We start from the raw sequence: 17,392 nt of genomic DNA on the forward strand, positions 1-17,392 counted from the left end.
GTACCTGAACTGATGTAAAAATGGATGAGCTAGAAGACACACTCATAAAACTCATGTAGCCTTCAGGACATAGAGAAAAAAGAATGATTAATAGTGATCTGACTTCAGAGAAATGTCCAACATCATTAATCACACTAACATTTGTAAAATGGATGCCAGAGAGAGTTGAGAGAAAGCAGACAGCAGAAAGAAATGTTTGAAAAAATGTGTAAAAATATTTCAGATTTCATGAAAACATCATTTTGCACACCTAAGAGTTCAGCAAATGAGAGAGAGAGAGAGAGAGAGAGAGAGAGAGAGAGAGAGATCTAGTGCTGTGGGATAATGCTCTTATACACTGTAAAGATTTGTCACTTGTATTAGTTTAATAAAATGTTGATTGGCCAGTAGATAGGCAGGAAGTATAGGTGGGTCAACCAGACTAAGAGAATTCTGGGAAGAGGAAAGACAGAAAGGCAGTTACACGCCAGACACAGAGGATGCAAGATGAGAATGCCTTACTAAGAAAAGGTACCAAGTCACGTGGCTAAACAGACAAGAATTATGGGTTAATTTAAGTTGTAAGAGCTAGTTAATAATAAGCCCAAGCTAATAGGCCAAACAGTTTATAATTAATATAAGCCTCTGTGTGTTTCTTTGGGATAGAACAGCTGTGGGACCAGATGGGACCAAAATTTCTGTCTACAAATGGTGACCAAATGTTTGGCAAGAATTTCCACGTAAAGCTTAAATTGTTTTTTTTTTTTTTAAAAGTGCTTCTAGACCCACAAAAATGGGAATCAATTGCAGCTTCTTAATAGCTGCATTTTTTCAGATAGAGTCTGTTGCTGGCTGTGAACAGAAGCATGGTTTCTTTAAGAGATGGCTTCCTGGTTCATGCTGGTGGTACAAATGGCTCTGGCTATTTTGGGAGGTCCTGCTGCAGAGCATTTAAATGGAGTTTGTGAGCAGCATGTTACTAGTTGGTTAATGGTAACATAGACTTGCTGTGTCCCTGGAACTGGGGCAGTCAGTATGGCTTGCAGAGGCAATAAATATACCTCCACCAGGTAGGACAGGATGGAGCCAACAGGCAAAGCCACAGCATTAGCACTAGCATTAATACCTGCTTAGCATTTTAAAAAGTCTCCTAGTCAGAACAGGATTACAGATACACAGTAAAGACAGATTCAGACCCAAAATAAAACCCCTCTAAGTGGTTTTACAGTATGTTTAAAAATATATGTAGGCTTGGAAAAGAAAATAAAAAAAATAGAGAAATTCCTCCAAAAAAGAAATAAAGTAGCTTGGCATGGTGGCACACACTAATCCCAGCACTTGGGAGGCAGAGGCAGGAGGATCTCTGTGAGTTCAAGGCCAGCCTGGACTACAGAGTGAGTTACAGGACAGCCAAAGGTACACAGAAAAATCCTGTATCAAAAAATTAAAAAATAAAAATAAAAGAAATAGAGGAAATAGCCGTGTAAAGATGGAAAACACACAGAGAATCTAGATACCGTATGTTATTGTGTTGTCTTTGGATTTTTTGATAGCTGAGGAAGAAAAAAACAGCTGCTAAAGGCATTTGATTATAAATGCTTCGGGTTTAATTTGACCTAAGTATTTTGAAAATGCCTTGACTTCAATATTTAATTCAAAAGATGTTACTTTGGAGAAGAGGTTTTGCTTTTGTTTCCACAGGAAATGAGAGATTGTGGATTCATTCTGGGTTAAGAAAACTAAGGTTTGAACAAGGGATACCCCCCTGAAATATCTCCAATGAGAAAAGATGGCCCAGGTGATCCAACATTTCAGAGCACCTCTGCAGCCATTTCCTCTGAGTTCTACATTCAAAACAGCTTCAAGACTGCTGGCTGAGATGATCCAGCCTCACAGAATACTCCAGTCAGCACTTGAGCATAAGCCTAAATTTTCTTTGGGTCCCCATAAAATTATTAGCACCCCCAATCAGCAGGAAGTTGCCTAGAATACTATGTCCACATTCCCAGAAAATAGATTACAAATTTTTGTCATTGTTTAGTGTGGTAGTTACAAGTTGTTACAGATAATGGTCAGGAAAAAAGTTAAACAAAGGAAATGATATTTAAGGTTCTTGTTTTGAAAAGAAAAAAAGGGGGGTATAAATACAATAGGATAAAAGGGTAGATTATTGAATTTACTCTGAAAAGGGGAGGGCATAGATATGATAAGATAAAAAGGTAGATTATTGAATCCACTTTATAAAAACAACTACTAGTTTTAAATGTTTTACATTGGATATTGTTTACTTTTGTATATTGATACAAATTTGAGATTAATTTTATTAGGATATATTTTACATATATTTCTACTCTTGTTTAAGCTATTGTACCTATATAACTCATTTAATAATGTAATATAAAATTCTAGTCCTTGAAAATTACTTTTGCCAACTATTTATGATAATAAGGAAATTCATGTTAGTAGTTAGTATTCTATTATAATCAAACTTGTAGTCACATTAGGTATGTTTTCAAGATCAAATAAAGATATATTTTAGATAGAGAGGTCATCTTATAACATTTCAGAGATCTATAGAATATGGCATTTAGGATGTTTTAATAACATAGGCTCTCTCTCTTTTTTTTATTACAATGAGACATTTCTGCTCCTGATAGCACCAATCTACTTTAGAGAAGATAATGGGCATCAAAAAAAAATCCATGTGGAGTTTACTGTCTTTGTGGCAGTAAACCACTGGGCAAGAAAATGCCCTTGACAAAACTGCTGACAGTATGCTGTCTTAATTGGAAAAACAGATCACAAATGAAAGTGACTGCCAAACATTGTCAAGACAAGGAGGAGCAGCTCTTCAGAATATCTGGCTTCACAGAAAAGTCTATCAGATATACTAGGCCTGTAAGCTGAAGATAGACGCCCCAATGTTGCAGAGGAACTTTGAGTGTCTGTCCAGGGAGCCAGCTGTTTCTGTCATTTCTTACATTTTTTTTGGAGGTTGCTAGCTTGCACTTCCTGCTTACTCAGTTAATATTATTCCTTTCTTGGGTTTCTGAAACAGTTAAAGATTAGGGAGTTCCTTGCTCGTGCTCCTACACACTAAGACAATGGGGATGTTCTATTGGGATCTCACCAAGGCCAGCTGGCCTAGGTCTGAAAAAGCATGGGATAAATCCAGACTAGCTGAACATAGCGGACAATGAGGAATACTGAGAATTCAAGAACAATTGCAGTGGGGTTTTGATCCTACTGCACGTACTGGCTTTGTGGGAGCCTAGGCAGTTTGAATGCTCACCTTACGAGACCTGGATAGAGGTGGGCAGTCCTTGGGTTTCCCACAGGTCAGGGAACCCTGATTGCTCTTCGAGCAGATGGGGGGGGGGGACTTGATCGGGGGAGGGGGAGGGAAATGGGAAGCGGTTGTGGGGACGAGGCAGAAATCCTTAATAAATAAATAAATTTAAAAAATTAAAAAAAAAGAGTAAAAAAAAAGATTAGGGAGTTATAGTTTACTGGACAAAGAAAGCAAATTATGATAGAAAGTAAATGAGGTATAAGACTTGGACTCACCAAGATAGGATAGATATGGAATTTGTCAAATGAAAATGGATTAGACATTGTTGATGTACTTATTACTTATATATATTATATATAGTCATTGTACTTATTGTTTATAGTTTTTCTTATATTAGTTATAGCCTTCCCTTAAAAAGGAGGAAATGTAGTGATACTTTATTTTCATTTTAATAAATAAAGCCTGCCTGAAATTCAGAGAGTAAAGCAGCCACATTGATCCAATGTGGGATTTCCTCTGTATACTGTGAATATGTTATATTACCATTGGTTAATAAAGACACTGCTTTGGCCTATGGCAGAGCAGAATATAGCAAGGTGGGAAATCCAAGCAGAGATAGAGATAGAGATAGAGATAGAGATAGAGATAGAGATAGAGAGTATGCTGGGTCAAACAGATGCCATGTAGTTGACGAAGGAGAAAAATGTCAAAACCTTACCAGTAAGTCACAGCCTCATGATGATACACAAATGAATAGAAATGGGTTAATTTAAGATATAAGAGCTAGCTAGGAATATGTCTAAGTTGTTGACCAAACAGTGTTGTAATTAATAAAGTTTTTGTGTAATTATTTGGGTATGGACTGCCAGTAAACTAAAACAGAATCTCTGGCTACAATGATCAACCTTACAAACCAAGCAGTGCTGGCACACACCTTTAATCCCAGTAGCCACAGTAGTTTGCCATAGAAACCGGTGGTAGTAATGTATGCCTTTTACCCCAGAACTAGAGAGGAATATAGGATGGGAGGAGACATTTCTCAAGCACAGTCTCATTCTAAGATTCCTGGAGGCGGTATCACCATTTCAGACTGAAGTAGAGGTAAGATCCAGTGGAACCTCAATTTCTTTCTCTGGGTTTTTATTAATCATGCTATACACAGATCAATAATTGTAAAAGCCATTGAAAATGTGCTTCTCCTTTCTTTGTCTAGCCTATTTGAAAGCAACCGATTTGGCTATCTATCTATCTATCTATCTATCTATCTATCTATCATCTACCTACCTGTCATCTAGCTATGGTCTATCTCTATTGCTGGGCCTATTGTTTAGAAAGAGGTATCTGTTGTGGGATGTTTTTACTCTTTCTCTTCTGGCTTTTGGGGGGCCCACCACACAGCTCCCAAATAAATCACACATGAAGGCTTACTCTTAGATATGAATGCCAGGCCTTAGCTTGTCTTGTCTCTTGCCAACTTTTCTTAAGTTAAATTATTATATCTATCTTTGGTCTTGGAGCATTTATATTTCTCTATTCTTGTATACCTTTTCTTTCCTTCTTACTCTGTGTGTGGTTGTGTAGCTGAGTGGTTCAGTGATTGGCCCCTGACGTCCTCCACCTTCCTCACTCCTTCCCAGATCTTTTCTTTCTCAAGATTTCTCCCCCTATTTACCCTCTTCTGACTCTCTATTGTCTGCTCAGATTTTTATTAGAGCATTGGGTGTTTTAGACAGGTACAGTAACACAGCTTCATAGAGTTAAACAAATGTAACATAAACAAAATTAATACACCTTAAAATAATATTCTACAACAGATATCTGGGCAGCCTGCCTCTCTGTCTATCTACCTATTATCTATCTCTGTATTGCTGGGCCTATTTTTTATAAAGAAGTACCAGATAGTAATAGTACAAAGCATGTGGCCAGAATAGAATTGGTATAAAATAACAATAAGCAGTAGCTGAGATTAACAGGTACAAATGAAAAGAAACAGACATGGTAAATAAGCATGTTAACATAATACTCTATAAGTATATATGTACTCTTGTTTATTCTCTCAGCTTCTTTAAGCAATATAGGATTAACACCAATAATATGACAATTTATTCTTAGGTTTGCAATTCATGTATTTACATAAATTTATTTCTACACACACATATACAGATAACAATAATAATACAAAATGAGGAAGAAATAGAATAATATAGAAGTAACATTTCTATATTTCACTGAAATGAAGTTAGTAGAAATCTGAAAAATCTTAAGTGGAGATTTTGACAGGTGAAGATGTACATGAGAAACCCCAGGGCAAGCATTAGGAACCCCATCAAAATAATGAGAAAGTCAGTAACTGATATTACACGAGGTAGCACTTAACACAAAAGAAAGAAGTGAAAGCAGGAACAGAAATGATGTGAGACCTTTGGGAAACAGAGAAGGAAGTGAGAGTATAAATCTCTCTGCATTAACAGTAACTCTGAATCCAAATGGGTGAGCAATAGAACAATAGCAGGCTGTCTGAGTGGGTGGACAATGAGATACAACTTCTAAGCTCTATTTAGGAGTGAATTTAGACACAAGACAAAAGCATTTTGAAGCTAAAGAATGGAAAAATATATATTATGCAAACAGTAAACACAAGTAGACTGGTGTAGTTATATTAATGTCAAGACAAACAGATTTGAAAACAAAATGTTTATAGAGATACATAAAATTTTATGATTATAAAAGAGACTATCAAGAGGCTCTCCCTCTGACACACATGCACACACAAACACACATCTACTTAAGAATAGATCTTGAGTGAGTGTGGTGGTGCACATCTTTAATCCCAGCACTCAAGAGGCAGAGACAAGCAGATTTCTGTGAGTTCCAGGCCAGCTAGTGCCTCCACACAGTTAGACTTTGGTTGTAGAGGGTAGGGGAGACCTCAAAAGTAAGTGAAAAAAAAAACTGACCAAAATTGAAGGGAGAAGCTATCAATAATTGGAGGTTTGAGCTACTCACTATGTGCTCTCACTATGTACGATGGCTTATCTCATTGTGTGGGGTGGGATATCACTGTGTGTGTGTGTGTCTCACGGTGCAGGGTGGGGTCTCACTGTGTGGGGTGGGTTGTGTCACTGTGTGGGGTGGGTCTTACTGTGTAGGGTGGGTTGTCTCACTGTGTGGGGGTAGGGTCTCACTGTGTGGGGTGAGGGGGTCTCACTGTGTGGGGTGGGTTGTCTCACTGTGTGGGGGTAGGGTCTTACTGTGTGGGGTGAGGGGGTCTTAGTGTGTGGGGTAGGGTCTCACTGTGTGGGGTGAGGGGGGTCTCACGGTATAAAGTGGGGGATCACACTGTGTGGGGTGGGGGATCTTCTCACTGTGTGGGGTAGGGGATCTCACTGTGTGTGGGTGAGGTCTCACTGTGTGGGGTGGGGTCTTACTGTAGTACTCAAGCTACTCTCAAACTTGTGGGTTCAAATGAACTTCTAACCTCTGACATTGAGTAACCTGGATTGTACTACTACATCTGTCTCTAATTCCTCGCTTTAAGCAATGGGATAACTAAGAAACTCAAAAATAAAAACCAATATTCGAACTTCCAAGGCCCCCGACATCTATAGAATGTTCCATTCCACTAATTCCAGAATATACATCGTTCCCAAGTTAATGGAACATTTTTAAGAAAGACTATGAAACAAGTTACATGAAGTTAAAATGAACGATACAGAGTATGTTTTATGAACACAGTAGAATGAAATTTGGAATCAATATAATAATTTTTAAAAGATAAAATTTATCAACTATTTAAAAATGTACAATATTAAATATGTTCCCATCACTATGAGACTGACTTTTCCAGGTTATAGATCTGTAACTCTGCAACAACTTTGGGATTACAAGACTGACTGGATTTCCAGGGGTGTTGGGTCAGATCACTGCATGTGCTGAGGAGCACAAGAGCTCCTGTAGTAAGAGGAGGCCATTTGTTTATTCCCAGCTTCTTAGCCCCAAAACAACCACACAGATACTGTATAAATTAAGCCACTGCTTGGCCTATTAGCTCTAGCTTCATATTGGCTAGCTCTTACATCTTAATTTAACCCATTTCTATTAATCTGTGTATCACCACCTGGCTGTGGTTTACTAGCAAGGTTCCATCTGACATCTGTCTCTGGCAGGGTGCTACATGGGTACTCCTGCCTTTGCCTTCTTTCTCTCAGCATTCAGTTTAGTTTTCCCCACCTATCTCTGTTCTGCCCTGTTACAGGCTCAAGGCAGTTTCCTTATTCATTAACCAATAAATGTAACACATATACAGAAGGACTTCCCACATCATCACCCTTTTTCTGTCTAAATAAAAAGAAAGGTTTTAACTTTAACATAGTAAAATTACATATAATAAAATAGGTATCAAGCAAGAATTACAGTTACAACATTTATATCTAGTTTATCTTTTATCTTAACTAAGGAAAACTATAACTATCTATTCTTCAACTCCGTCAAAGACCCCAGAAGGATATAATATTACTTAAGTAAACAGGAAGTACATTGTAAACAACTTCCAAAACTCTAGAACTGACAGAGACATCTTGTTGTCTGGACGGTCACCCAGAGTTCTTCTGTATTGTTGGAGAATCCATCTTCAGCCTACAGGCCCATAGTATCCATCAGACTTTTCCATTAATCAGGAAATTTCAAAGACAGCTCTGCCTATATTGGCGGTTTGTCAGTCACTTTTTTCTGTGTCCTGCAAAATGTCTTGCAGACTTTTTCATGAAGCAGGAAACCTGAAGGATGGTCTCACCTTTAGGCAAGTTCAGCTGTCATTTCTCTGTGGGTATTGCATGCCCAGTTCATCAAGCAGTCAAGGCAAGAGCAGTTTCTTGCCCAAATGGCTAGGAAACTCCATGAGGAGTCTCTTTGATGCCATCTTCCTCCTCAAGTAGATTGGTGCTGCCAGAAGCATATGTGTCTCATGTCATTAAAAGTCCTAAGTTATTAAAACATTTTAATGCCATATTCTGTAGTCTTTGAAAGAGTTGAAGATTATTTATCTAACTGAAATGTATCTAGAAAACCTAACACAACTACAAACTTGACTATTATAGATGATTATCTATTAACCTATATTTCTTAATTACACACTACATTTTAAAATGAGTTGCACAAACACAATACTTTAACCAAGAGCAGATATATACATATAAAAAAATTAAATTAAATTTATATCAATAAACCAAGATCCATACCAAAGCAAAGTATCCATCTCTATCGCATATCACCCTTTAAATGTAAAAAACATTTATAAACAATCATTTAGGGAATTTGGGCATAGTTCTCTCCAAACTGCTTCCTGCTTTTTGTTGGGTGAAGTAATTTTAGGGGTATTTATGATGACCTTTTGGAAGATCTTGGTCCATCAAACCACATTAGTCTAGAAGGATTACACAGGTTCTCATCCTCTGTGGAAACAAAAGAAGAACCTCTTTTCCAAGGCAACATATCCTTACACTCAAAATTTGAAGACAAGATACCTTTAAAGTATATATGTTGGTTACTTAACTCCTTCACAGTCAAAAAATTCAAAGAAAACATAATAATATACATAATCCAGACTCTCTGTATATATTTTATCTTTATGTGGTTTGTTTTTCTTACTTTATTATTTTTCTACAAGTTTAATGTTTATTATTTTTACTCCTTTAATCTATGACTGTCTGTACTTTTATATTACATTTACTGTCTCTTTACTCTTTTTCTTCTCTCTCCCAAGCCTACATAATTTTTTAAAAACTCACTGTATCTTGTTTAGAGGTCTTTTATGTTTGAATCTGTCCTATTGTGTATCAGAAATCCTTTTCTGTCCAAGGGGCACTTTTTAAAATATTAAGCAGCTAAGTGTCATTACTAAGATTAAGGCTGCTTTGCCTTTAGGCTCTGCCCAGTCCAACATGGCAGGGCGGAGGTCTGTTTAGTCATGCTCACAGCCCCATTTTCAGGCACACAGTGGCTCTATGTTGCCATTAAGCAAGTTGTAACAGTCTGATCATAAACCCCATTCAAGTGGTCAGCCTCCTGAAAGAGCTAGAATTCATCCTGGCAGCATGGCCCAGGAAGCTGCTATTTCAAAATTGCATTTTTGTTGTTGTTTTGTTTTGTTTTGTTTTTGTTGCTACCGCAACAAAAATCAGGAAGTCCTCTCTTACAGGAGCTTCAGCATGCTGCCAGCAAGCAGAGCCCATCTGAAAAAATTGGAAAAAGAAATGTGACTAAACTTTGCTTTTTAGTGTCTAGAATTCCTTTCCAAGCCCTCTCAGGTTTTATGTGGATTTAGCTAGCACATGTTGGAGAGTCAATTTGTTGTAGAAGGAGGCCACTTGTTTGTTCCTGACTGCTTAGCCCCCAAATAACCACACAGAAACTGTATTAATTAAATCACTGCTTGGCCTATTAGCTCTAGCTTCTTATTGGCTAGCTCTTACATCTTAATTTAACCCATTTCTATTAATCTGTGTATCACCACATGGCTGTGGCTTACTGGCAAGGTTTCATCCGGCCCCTATCTCTGGCAGGGCTACATGGGTTCTCCCGCCTCTGCCTTCTTTCTTCCAGCATTCAGTTTAGTTTTTCCCACCTAGCTCTGTTCTGCCCTGCTATAGGCTCAAAGCAGTTTCTTTATTCATTAACCAATAAAAGCAACACATATACAGAAGAACTTTCCATATCAAGATCCCCTCTTTCTTGATATTGTTTCAAAGTTTTTCTCTGCTCCTAAAGAGAGCACACATCTCTTGACTAATGGAGGAAGGTCATTGACTAATAAAGAACCTGCCTCGGCCCATTTGACAGGCTAGCCTTTAGGTGGGTGGAGTAAACAGAACAGAATGCTGGGAGGAAGAAGAAGTGAACTCATAAGCCTTAGCTCTGCTCTCTGGGGCAGATGTGATGAAGCTCTGACCCAGGATGGAAGTAGGCTAGAATCTTCCCGGTAAGCACACCTCGGTGCTACACACATTAATAGAAGTGGGCCAGGCAGTGTTTAAATGAATACAGTTTGTGTGTTGTTATTTCGGGGCATAAGCTAGCCAGGCAGCTGGGAGCCGGGCAGCAGGAATGCAACCCGCAGCTCCTACTACACTTGACTATCAGCCTCCTTCATATTTAAAGCCAGACTGACTCTTGAAATAATTCATTGCTTTCTCTTTTGCACTAGGTACAGAAAATGCTTGTTTTTTTTTTCCCCATTTAAGTCAGGGTCTCACTATGTAGCACAGCCTGGTTCATACCTAAGCTCCTAGCCTCAAGATTTCAAGAACTGGGATTATACCATATGACATGTGCTCAGCCAAGTTTTTACTTTAATTTTATATAAAAAAATTTAAAGTATTTATTTATTTATGCATTTATACAGGTGTCTGTATAAGAGTATAAACCACAGGTGTGCTTGTGTATGTGTGTGCATACATGACTGTAGAGGCTGAAAGAGAGTGTTGGGTCTCCTGAAGCTGGAGGTACATGCATTTGTGAGCTGCCTGACATGGGTGCTGGGAAATAAATTTGGATACTTTGCTGGTTTAGACGAGAAGGTTCCCAGAAGCTCATATGTTTGAACATTGGCCCAGTTGGTAGAACTGTTTGCGAAGGATTAGGAGGTGTTGTCTTGTTAGAGGACGTGTGTAACAGGTTGGGGGGCTAGCTTTGAGGTTTGAAAAAGTCCTTTCCCAGTTAGCATTCTATGCCCATGCTTGTGGATAAAGAGATAATCTCTCAGCTGCAGTCCTAGTGCCATGCCAGGCTGCTGCCAGGCTTCCCACCATAATGGTCATGTATTCTAAGCCTCTGGGACTGTGAACCCCAAATTAGACATTTTCTTGTATAAGTTGCCTTGGTCATGATATTTTTTTCACACCAATAGAAAAATAACCACATTTCCAGTCACTCTGCTATTAAAGCCCTGAATCAGTCCTGTTTTCAGACTGTCTCGAGGGTCATATAAACTAGCATAGTCGAGTTAGTGATGTTCCCCATCTTCACAGGTGCTCTATGACTCTTCAAAGACAGCTTGGCGGCCGTTGGAGCTTCTCTCACGTTCCTGCCCACACTCTATTGCTGTGCTAAACCACCATGACCAAGGCAACTTATAAGCTTCATCTTGCCCGTTCATGAAGTCTCTTCCTGACTGCCAGTTGTTAGAGTTCTGTGCTATGCCCATGAATTTGTGTCCTTGGTATTCATTTCCTAACAATATTTGGATATTTTTAGACTGTGCCTTTACTTATTTATTTAATCCAATTCCTTGTAATAAATGCGTCTGTCTTCTGTCTATCTACACTTATCTAACCATCTATGAACCTATCAATCATCTATCAGTATATCTATTTATCTATCTATATCTATCATCTATCTATCTATCTATCTATCTATCATCTATCTATCTATCTATCTATCTATCTATCTATCTATCTATCACCTTTTCATTTATCTACCTATCTACCACCCATCTATTCATCCACATATCTAGCTTGTTTATATTTCTTTGATTGAACTCTGATTATACACAATGTCTTTTAAGCTTGTTATGATTAACAGGTTAGTATATGAAAATTAGAAAAATCCTTGAATTTTTGAAATCAGTTAAAAGTGTCATTTCCTCTGGACATTGTGGTGTAGCTGTTTTTCATTCCAACACTCAGGAGGCAGGGGCAGGTGGAGGATCTCTGTGAGTTTGAGGCCAGCCTGGTCTATATAGTGAATTTGAGGCCTGCATGGTCTACATAGAAGCCCCAGGCCAGCCAGGGTTACATAGTGAGACCCTTCCTCAAAAGCACAAAGTAGCAGCAGCTAGAGCAAAACCCACATCCACCCCCAGTGTCACTCCCGGGAGGCTCTGGCAATCTGCTGGGTTCGCTATTGTCACTTTGTTTTATGTGTGTCTACATTGTAGTTTCTGTTGGCTGCAGGCTATTCTGCACAGAGAATCCTCACCGTGCACTCAGCTGTTCCTTTACAGAGAGTTGCTCGGAGCCCTCTCAGGTCCCAGGGCCACCCACACGCATGCACACATCTCCCTGTGCCCCATTTCTGTTGGTTTTTTTTTGGGGGGGGGTTCCCTGAAGCATAAGTTAACAACAATCAAACAGTAAAGTGCCTGGTTATTCTCTTTGCTTTCCTAAATTTATTTCACTTTTTAATTTCTTTTCCTCAGCTGAAGTCCCATCTTGATTTCAATCCACCTCCTCCAGTAGGTAAACCTGAGGGCTTTATCATCTGAGCTTGGGATGCCCTGGGGTATGAAAGCGGCAGAGTCACTGAATCTGCCAGACACACACACACACACCTGAGCCAGGATGGGGTGATGGTTCATGAATAAATACTTCTCAAGTTAGTGTCTGCCCTTGGACATTTTCCACCGACTTAAACTGGTGTTAAACCGTGTTGTCTACTTTTATCCTCATGTTTGTGAAGGACACACTCCTAATTTCCTTATGCCATCAATAGAAGGTGAATCTTGGGACATTTGCTTTTGGAAACCAGTCACTGTGCCACAAAGAAGCACAAAGACCATATGGAGAGGCCATGTGTGGGCACTCTGGCCAATAGCCCCAGCTGAGATCCCAGATGACAGCCAGCTTCCACCTGCAGACGCACGAGCGAGTGCACCTTCAGATGATTCAAGCCCATCTGCTGAGTCTCCCCGAAGCTCGAGTCTTCCCAGCTGAGGTCCACGTACTGTGCAGCGTGGCCAAGCTGCCGCCGCCGTGTCAGTTCTAAACTCCAGTCTTGACATTTCAGTTAGAGCGATGTGGCTACTGCTTTACACCACCGCATTTAAGGTGATTGGAGAAACTTAGGAGGGTGGTGATTGCAAGAATTTCCATACAGAGATGGGCGCGCGAAAACAGAACTGAGGTTTCGCCGACATCATCCCGCAAGCAAATCAGGTTCCATCACAGTTCACTGAGACTGTTCCTAACGTGGGGTCTACTAGTTTGCTTTGTCAAAGCTCAGTTCCTACCAAATCTCGGCGGCTTTTCAGACCTCTAAAATGCCAAGGAAGAAAACATTTTACTTTGTTGTCTCTGTTTCACTGGGAAGGAAGACTTCAAACTTCAAATTTCAAGTCTTCTCCTTTTTTTCTTTTTGCTGGAAGATACATTGGGCTAGATAAAGTTCCAGGCTTGGAAGTCACTGAATCTGGCTTGGAGTCCAGGTGCAGGATGGGCCAGTTTAATAAATTCTGTAGAGCTCAGAATTGCCAGTATTTTGACTGAATAGGTTAGGAATCCTCCCAATGCTGGTGTCTATGATTAGTTCCAAAGGCCTGGTGACTCCTTAAACAATCCTGTCTATCTGGACAGGATTTGACATCCTCTTCCAAAGTCGAACATTAGTGCAACCGCTTGGCCAGTAGTCACATTTTTAAAGATGCCTTGCCAGCAAAAAATGACTGCCTGCAAATACCAAAATCATAATTTGCAGTATGAGCATAATGTGGAAATACTAGAAACAATACAAAGATTAGGCTGCTGGGTGGGGGAGCAGCCGAAGGATGGTTCGCCTTGCCTTATTCAATACTGTGCAAGACTTAGTAAAGGCAAAGAGCCCTATTTTGAGCAGCAGCTCAGGGTAGGGAACAAAGGCGCAGCAAAGGCAGGAGCTGTCTTTGGAAAGTGAGGTGACTTTAACTCTTTGTCGGCATGGATATAAAGAACGGGAAGGCAACCCAGCCTCATGGCTCAAGTTGTCTTCTGACCACGGCCACGCTGAGTGATCTGAAAGAGCATTTTTGTGAAGTAAAGCTGTTTTGTTTTATTCCTGGCCTATAGATGGAATTCCTCTCGCCTCTGTGCTCAGGAGGGATGAAGGACAGTGACAGGCAGGTGGGCCGGGTAAAGAGGTTGGCAATAGAAAGTTCTGTTCTGCGTGGTGTTTTCAAAGGATTGCATTCGTGAACACGTGTAATTAAACATGCGGGTCAACATTGCATAGCCCATTGGCACTTCCTGAAACCAAAGTTTTGTCTTATTTAAAAATAAAGGAATTTCTAAGTGTCCACCATGTTCTCATTTGCTTTGAAAAAAAGCAAAACAAATGGGCGCATCTGCCAGGGCTGAGTACATTGTCTACTGAGTACCACGGGAGGGGAGAAGGGTGGGTTCCTGGTGACCAGACCTGTCCACAGTGCAGGTGCTGCCACCACTGTGAGAATTGCTGCATACTTAAGAAAACTTGGGACATAGGGAAGCAGTATAGACTATCTGTGGACAATAGAACGGAAACACACATGAACTAAATATTAAATAAAACATATTTCCCTGTTCCTTTGACTACCTTTTGTTTCTGGGTTTAAGTAAGAGAGCCTCGACTTTGTTGGCTAGGAAAAAAATGGCCCAGGGAAGCTTCTGCCTTGTGCTTAATTAAACCATAATATGTGGTAAAGAAATTAACATCAGTGAAATTACAACTAGCATGGAGCGTGGACTGGGATGTTTTAAAATGATGGATTTGCGAGAGTATTTTATCCAGACAAGCAGAAAGTGTCTCAACCTCTCCATCTTTAATGCTGTCTTGAAAGCACTCCCACGCAGGTTGTCTTTGGTGAAGGAATACTGTCGAAGATCGCGAGTTTAATTAAGAGCTTTAGAAGTGGACCTTGTAAATGAAAGGAAGCGTGCGAACACACTTTACAATTGCTTCCTGGATAGCATAGCTGGGAAAAGGAAAACTTTGCCCCTCTTGTTTTGTTTTGTATTTCCCAGTCAATAAAATATGTGACATCATTAATTAATACAACTATAACAATAAAAATTAGATTTAATTTTCTTTTTACATTTATTTATATGTGTGTAGAGTGTGGCACATTGGGGCCCGGGAATTGAACTCCGGTCATGAGACGCGTTGGTAAGCACTGTTACCCGCTGAGCCACCTACCTGGCCTTTAATTGTATTTCTTACCACAAATTAAAACAAAAACTGTGTATGCCACAAAATCGGAGCACTTAGAGCTGATGTCCACTAGGGGGCAAGCTATCTGCACGGGGAAGTACCGATTGTAGTACGGGTGCTGTGTGGTATAAGGTTGGGGGCTGAAAGAATTCCTTTGAATTGTTTTTCGATCCACGACAGCCTTCAGGAAGAGTAGCCCTGCCTTCCCTCTGTCCGTGTTTAGTGTTTCTTTCTTTTAAATATAGGAAATTATTTAAGGAATCGTGAAAATAGACTGGAGAATAGGGGCACTGGGAAAGAAGTCTTTTCTGGCTAGGAAGCAGAGGGAGCAGAGCTGTGTCTGCCAGTGAATATTAAATAGGCCGGCCGACCCAGAGGGGATCTCACGAGGCGCTTAAGAGCACCGGCGCCAGAGTTTAAGTCCTGCTTACACTGGCTCTCCTTCTCTCTCGGGGGTCTTCATTTGTAATATGAGAATCTTGCCACCCACCTCACAGGCAGGCCAAGAATTAAATGATACGCATGCTCTCTGCACACATTTCATCCCTGTCCTGTAGCAGCTGCCGGTACCAAAATAATTACTCTCGTTTTCTAATTCGAATGGCTGCACTTCTAGGCAAGATTTTTCCCCCCTTGCTCCCAAGATAAGAAATAGAAAAATAAATCTATCCTTATGTTTCCTTTTGTTTTGAAAACATTTTGGTTTCTGAAAGAATATTATATAATTCAAAATTGAGCTAGACTTTCATGGTGCAGGTGGGGGTGGGGTGAAGGTGAAGAGGTAGGTTCTTGTCTCTGTTAAAGCAACAGCAGAAGACACTGAGAAAGACCCTCACTATCAAGTAGGCATCTGGTCCAGTAGGGAGGATGTGTGCAAAGGGCTACAGTCAGTGTTCTAAAGGGTGTGTGAGTGTGTGCATGTGTGTGTGTGTGTGTGTGTGTGTGTGCGTGATGTATGAGTGCAGGCATGCACAAGCAACAGTGCCTTCATGGAGTCAGAGGACAACATCTGGGAGTTCATTCTCTTCCATTGTGGTTCCGAGACTCTTGAACTCAGGCTGCCAGGATTATGCAGTGAGACTCTGAGCTGTCTCTCTGGCCCCCTGGGGGAGTTGGAAGAAAATCCTTGGTTTGGAAATGCTTTATTTGAACAGGTGCCTCAGGACTGTGCTTTTGAGGGTGTGCAGGACTGTGCTGGGAAGGGCTGGAAGGAAGGAGATGACATGCATGCATGGGCTTGCATGTAAAGACGTAGTTTTCTCGGGATCCCCGGGTCATTCTCTTCATGAGAATGGTGATTTCTGCAGGGAGACACAGATGAAGTTGGCCTGGGGTTTAGGAATGTAGCAAGGAAAGCTTCAGTTGTGGGCTGGTAGATGTGGCCTCTTGATGGCAAAAGGAGAGTAACAGGCCAGCGACTCTAAAAACAGAGATCTGTACGGGAGGAAGAAATTTTCCTCCTTGAATTTGACAAGAATGAGAATAAAATTACTTTACTATATTTTAGTTTTGTGAGACAGGATCTTATAGTTCAGTTTGGGCTCAAACTCAGTCCTCCTTCCCGAGCTCCTGAGCATGGGGATTACAGCTGAACAACATCAGACCTAGCTTGTATTTAAAGTTCATATATATTTGCTATGGCCTCAATGAATTTGTCAAAATCCATGTTGAAATGCAATTACCATTGTTTGAGGTGAACATGGAAGCCGACACATGACGGAGACCACTGCCTTCGTGCCCATTGCGAGGTGGGAGCTGTGGGTGGACATCTTGTTCTGAGGACTCTGGCCTCGCGGACAGCAGGGTGCAGCTATTGTGGGAGTCCCACTTATCCTAGGAATTCAAACCCTTCTTTTGTCGGCTCGCTAGCTTGTCTGTCACATCGTGAGGCAGCACCAAGGCTGCAGCGGCCGCTACGCCCTGGTCATGGACTTCCAGTCTCAAGAACCAAATGCATGTTTTGTTCATCGTATCATTCAGTGTGCAATATTGGGTCAGAGTCACAGACATCAAAGTAAGACCCCCCCCCCCCCCCAAAGCCAGCAGACCCCAGGAATTATAGGCTGTCATGGTCAGCTGAACACTTTCCAGGAAAGATGGCACTTCCAGGACTCAGGGGTGTCCTAGGTGATTCTTGTAGGCTTGTTGACTGTTCTGCCAAGAGCTTCCTTCAGCGGGAAGCTGCCA

Source organism: Microtus oregoni, unplaced genomic scaffold, assembly GCF_018167655.1.
Source record: "Microtus oregoni isolate MIOR12 unplaced genomic scaffold, Mior012 000101F_ref0000407, whole genome shotgun sequence".
NCBI lineage: Eukaryota > Metazoa > Chordata > Mammalia > Rodentia > Cricetidae > Microtus > Microtus oregoni.